Here is a 5,471-nt window from a genome sequence, read left to right on the forward strand (position 1 = left end):
ATATATAATCTGTGTTATATAAAGGCATTGAAAGCAGCCACGCCTATTGTCATGAAATGAAATCAAACTTTATTTATATAGTACATTTCTTACAACAAATGCATTTCAAGGTACTTCACAAATATAATAATAATAAAAGGTGAGAAAGATAAAACACCAAACGGTTCACGAATACAAATTCAGAGATGATCGTCTTGGGAAGTTATGAATAAAAGGGAATCACATTCAGCATCAAATGCTTTGTAAGCACTGCAACCTCAAGCAGCAGGCGTAGAAAAGAATCTTGATCGGAGTTCCCGCTGGTCTGGAGATTACAGCCTAATACAGACTGTTCTACGAAATATATTCCCAAATAAATGTATTCTGAGATATTGTGTTCTCTCGTACGCTGTGTGAACTGACATGCATGATTGTTGAAGACACTCCGATGTTCAGAAGAAGGGAATTAAATGTCTATAATGCCCTCCACCGCGGCGCTCTACTCAAACAGCGGTGTGGCAAAGTAATTCAAAGCCTAAACTTTATTACTCAGGATGTCATTTGCCAGTGATACTATAATATTGTTATTAAAACAAAAGCAGACCCGTAGTATAATAGTTTATCTACTTATCTTGTCAGCTTGTTGTTGTGTGTTCTATGCAAGAAAAATGTAATTCTTGAGGGCATTCAAGTGGCAAGAGCCACAGGAGGGAAATATGTATTCTGATAAGCAGTCAATGCACAACAGTTCTAATGCAATCACGGGTAAACACTTTTTGAAAGTAGTTTTGTCACATGTCATTTATTTTGAAAGACCTTTCTTAAAAAAAGAGGGGGATCCAGTTTTACATTGCTACCATGTTTATTTATCTACTTCTTAAATTGAGCATGTGGCATCGTTTTACAAATGCAGAAAAGTGAGTTATAGATCTGTGATTCTCATTGAAAGCCTAAGAAGTGGTGGATCTGTTCTTTGTGCTCTATTTCTATGCTTCCTGTTCTTAAATTTTACTTTCGGTTTTATTCACCATCGCTCATTGTAATGGCTGGAATGGAATCAATGGAATGGTATCAAACATATAGAAACCACATGTTTGATTCCGTTCCATGAATTCCATTCCAGCCATTACATTGAGCCCGTCCTACTATAGCTCCTCCCACCAGCCTCCACTGACTTGTTTATATCCCTGACAGATATTATGTATGTGTATTTCTCAGGTATTCTTGCCATTATGTTTATGTATATAATATTCCTTACCACTCTTTATGCATATTCTTTCCTGTATGTTTATGCCTATTTACAGTTATTTCCTATTGGACAATGTCATTACTATGTTATTGGTGTTTCATTGTATGTCTATTTCCTTTTCTCCTATAGAAACAACATGTTTGATTCCGTTCCATGAATTCCATTCCAGCCATTACAATGAGCCCGTCCTACTATAGCTCCTCCCACCAGCCTCCACTGACTTGTTTATATCCTGTATGTTTATGCCTATTTACAGTTATTTCCTATTGGACAATGTCATTACTATGTTATTGGTGTTTCATTGTATGTCTATTTCCTTTTGTCCTATAGAAACCACAACTAGGACCACACATACTTATGCTACAATCTATTGTGCTTCTGGCTCAGTTTCAGTTTAAAGTGTTAATGCAGGGATACAGGAGTGATGGAGGTAGATGTGTATAGGGGTAAGGTGACTATATACAAAGTCAGTTCCAGTACCATATTTACAATGTGCAGGGATACTGGAGTGATGGAGGTAGATGTGTGTAGGGGTAAAGGTGACTCGGCCTCAGGATAGATGATAAACAGAGTAGCAGCAGCATATTTGGTAATTGTATGTGAGTGTTTGTGTGTGTAGAGTCAGTATAAATGTGTGTGCATGTTATATGTGTGTGAGCAGATGAAGTGTGTGTGTGTGTTGGAGTGTCAATGTGTGTGAGTATGTAGAGTACTGTGAGTGTGCATAGTGACTAAATGCAAGAGTCAACTCAGATATTCTGTGTAGCCATGTTGTTAGCTATTTAGTTATTTATTTAGCTTATGGCTTGGGTAAAGAAGCCGTTCAGGAGCTTATTGCTGTCAGACTTGTTGTTCTGGTCCCGCTTGCAGTGCGGAAGCAGAGAGAACAGTCTTTGGCTTGGGTGGCTGGAGTCTTTAACAATTGTCTGGTCCTTCCTTTCACACCGCCTGATATAGAGATCCTCGATGGCAGGGAGCCCGGCGCCAGTCTTGTACCGGGCTGTCCGCACCACCTTCTGTAGCGCCATGCGATTGAGGTCGGTGCTGTTGCCATGCCAAGCAGTGATGCAGCCAGTAAAGATGCTCTCAATGGTGCAGCTATATAACTTTTTGAGGATCTGAGGGCCTGTCATGCCAAATAGTGTCCCCCTGCCAAAAAGGGCCCACCCCTGCGTCACAATGATATTCAATAGCTTCCGTTGCTGGGGCTTTTGCCAGAACTTGCAAAATCCTTACCTCAGAATCGCTCTCCAAGGAAGGTGTTTTTGACGGTGATTACCTGCTCACTAGCTACCGCTTCAGGAGACCGAAAAGACTGTAAAGAAAAACTCTTTAACATATATAAAGACAAATATAAGAAAATATTGTTAAATAGGAAGAAATTATTTTAAGCTGTTTTTAGATTGACATTGCTAGCTACTGTACGTATTTACCTCAGCCTGCCTAGACAGCTAGCTAAGTTAGCTAGCCAGACAGTTTTGCTTAGCTAACGTTATCTATCTAGCTAACTGTTATTGTAGCTTTCTGTTTGTATGTAGCTGGCATTTCAATGGCATCCATCGAGGAGATTTTATTTTATCTTTCCAACCAGGTGAAGTACTCTGAAGGCACCACTGATCTCGACAAGGGGCGCAACATTCGTTGCGGGCAGAGAAATTCACAATTCGGGTTAAAGTTAAGCAGGTAACTTCTATTACATAACTGGAAGGATTTAGTTATGTACAACCATTTTTCAAAAACCATTTTCCATCTAGCTAGTTGGTCATCTACATGTTGCTAGCTATACATTTAGTTATATGTCGGTCATATTGAGGCATCTAGCTATAAGTTAACCCTGATCAATCAAACGGATAGGTGTAAGCAATTATGGTAATTCCAACTGTCCCTAGGTGTCTTCGCTAAACAGAGAGATACAGACATACATCCAGAAAGACAGACAGAGACAGGATGAAAGTGAGAGGGAAAGAGAGGTAGGAAGAGAGAGAGACAGAAACAGAGAGAAAGACAGCAGTGCAAATGTACTTAGAGTTGAGTATTTCAACAACTCCTGTCTTCTAACTTGTTAGGTAATCAGATGTACCTACAGGGGAAGGATGACAATCCCATTTCAGAAGAAGCGTAGGTTGATTTTGGCAATCATGCGCTTCACTCCGAAATGCCCAGCCTGCATCTCAGTCAGCACGGCCTCCTTCTCCTCAGTGAAAATCACCATCCTATGTGACTGTTCCCTTTACTCTGCTCCTGTTCTCCAGGACCTAGGGGTTCTGCCCAACACCTAGACATGGATCCACCTGATGTCCTCCATTACCTGTTCTCCAGGACCTAGGGGTTCTGCCCAACACCCAGACATGGATCCACCTGATGTCCTCCATTACCTGTTCTCCAGGACCTAGGGGTTCTGCCCAACACCCAGACGTGGATCCACCTGATGTCCTCCATTACCTGTTCTCCAGGACCTAGGGGTTCTGCCCAACACCCAGACATGGATCCACCTGATGTCCTCCATTACCTGTTCTCCAGGACCTAGGGGTTCTGTCCAACACCTAGACATGGATCCACCTGATGTCCTCCATTACCTGTTCTCCAGGACCTAGGGGTTCTGCCCAACACCCAGACATGGATCCACCTGATGTCCTCCATTACCTGTTCTCCAGGACCTAGGGGTTCTGTCCAACACCTAGACATGGATCCACCTGATGTCCTCCATTACCTGTTCTCCAGGACCTAGGGGTTCTGCCCAACACCCAGACATGGATCCACCTGATGTCCTCCATTACCTGTTCTCCAGGACCTAGGGGTTCTGCCCAACACCTAGACATGGATCCACCTGATGTCCTCCATTACCAACCACCCTCCAACTGTTTATTACATCATCTACAGCTACTGTTATTGTCATGTTGTCATTATCTGCTAAGAAAGAGCAAGAAAACTATCATACTGGGCACATAATATGAGATACACAGATTAACTAAAAGCACTAGCACTGCAAACACTCAGAACAAAGAGAATAGCAGTGCCTGGACTTTGCAGTCTTCCTCTTCAAGTCCCCCTTCTGAGACTGGCTGCCTGTTGAGAACAAGTGACAGCCAGAACCTCCCACCCACACAGCAACCACCTCCTCTGTATTCCACACACCAGAAGTCAGTATTTTAGACTATGATTGCCATGTGAGTACACAACAAATCTGTGAAAATAAATGAATGACACAACTGTACCAAAAAACTACCAAAGTTTAAGTATTAAAATCTTAAATAATGCCAGGTTGGTTTTCACAGCTGTTTCACAAGGTCTTCATTTTTGTAATGTGTAACGTATCCGTATCCTGATGGTATGTATGTGTTCATTGTATCGTAGGACCTACAATAGATACATATATTCAACCACAAGGGGGTGCTAATGAGCTATGAGCGAGAGAACATAAATGAATCATAATAGAGGACTACTAAAATTATATTATTTCAGTGTAGATAAGGGAAGGGCAGGTTAAAATAAAAACATGACAGCCAAACAAGCCAGTGTATGAATCAAACGGATTTGCATATGAATGGAGTGGAAATTAGCTGACTTTGCGATCTGTAAGGTAAATAACTTTAATATGTCAAGCAGATTACAGGTTTTCTTTTCCATTTCCGAAACGTAGCCATGTTTAAGACATGGATTTTATGTTGTAATGTTTTAACAAGGTACCCAAAAGTAATTTGAATTCATGTTTTCATTTGATTAACTAAACAAAACTTGTTTAAACACCGAAATTGTCACGGAAATCAGCCTTGATTGCATAGCGATGATGAAAAGAACGTAATTTAGGCTGTAATGGTCTCCAAAATTCTAATCATTAGGTAATCACACCGTTGGTATAGCAACGGACACTAATAGTTTATCGACTCCCATTGTGACGTAGAGGGGGACACTATTTGGCATGACAGGCCGTGAAAAAGGCACTCCCCGATCTCTGTGATAATATCTGGAGGTAGACAATCAAACCACAAGGAGTATCTTATTTAAAAGAAGCAATTTGAGTGGTCCTGCCCAACTATGTTCCAATGAATACAGACAACACATCATATGAATACAGACAACACACCCTTTCATTTTTTTAAGTGCCATTATCTATCAAATGGGGCGATCATCATTTGCACTATCATTGGTTAGGAACTCTTTTTTAAGAGAGCCCTGGTGTTCTGTCAGGTAGGTGACCTTCAAGATTGCTTGCTGGTGAGCTTTTTTTCTGCTGCTTTCATAA

General features: G+C 41.1%; 1 long non-coding RNA gene across 1 annotated transcript; it reads left to right on the top strand.

Moving 5' to 3' along the window:
- The first annotated feature begins 1,086 nt into the window (after nucleotides 1-1,086).
- Nucleotides 1,087-4,495, top strand: LOC129825832 (uncharacterized). Its single transcript, XR_008754951.1, has 3 exons — nucleotides 1,087-2,545; nucleotides 2,820-2,911; nucleotides 3,481-4,495. It is a non-coding gene; the product is annotated as an uncharacterized LOC129825832 (long non-coding RNA).
- The last annotated feature ends 976 nt before the right edge of the window (nucleotides 4,496-5,471 follow it).

This window comes from Salvelinus fontinalis, chromosome 28 (assembly GCF_029448725.1).
Source record: "Salvelinus fontinalis isolate EN_2023a chromosome 28, ASM2944872v1, whole genome shotgun sequence".
Classification (NCBI taxonomy): Eukaryota; Metazoa; Chordata; class Actinopteri; order Salmoniformes; family Salmonidae; genus Salvelinus; species Salvelinus fontinalis.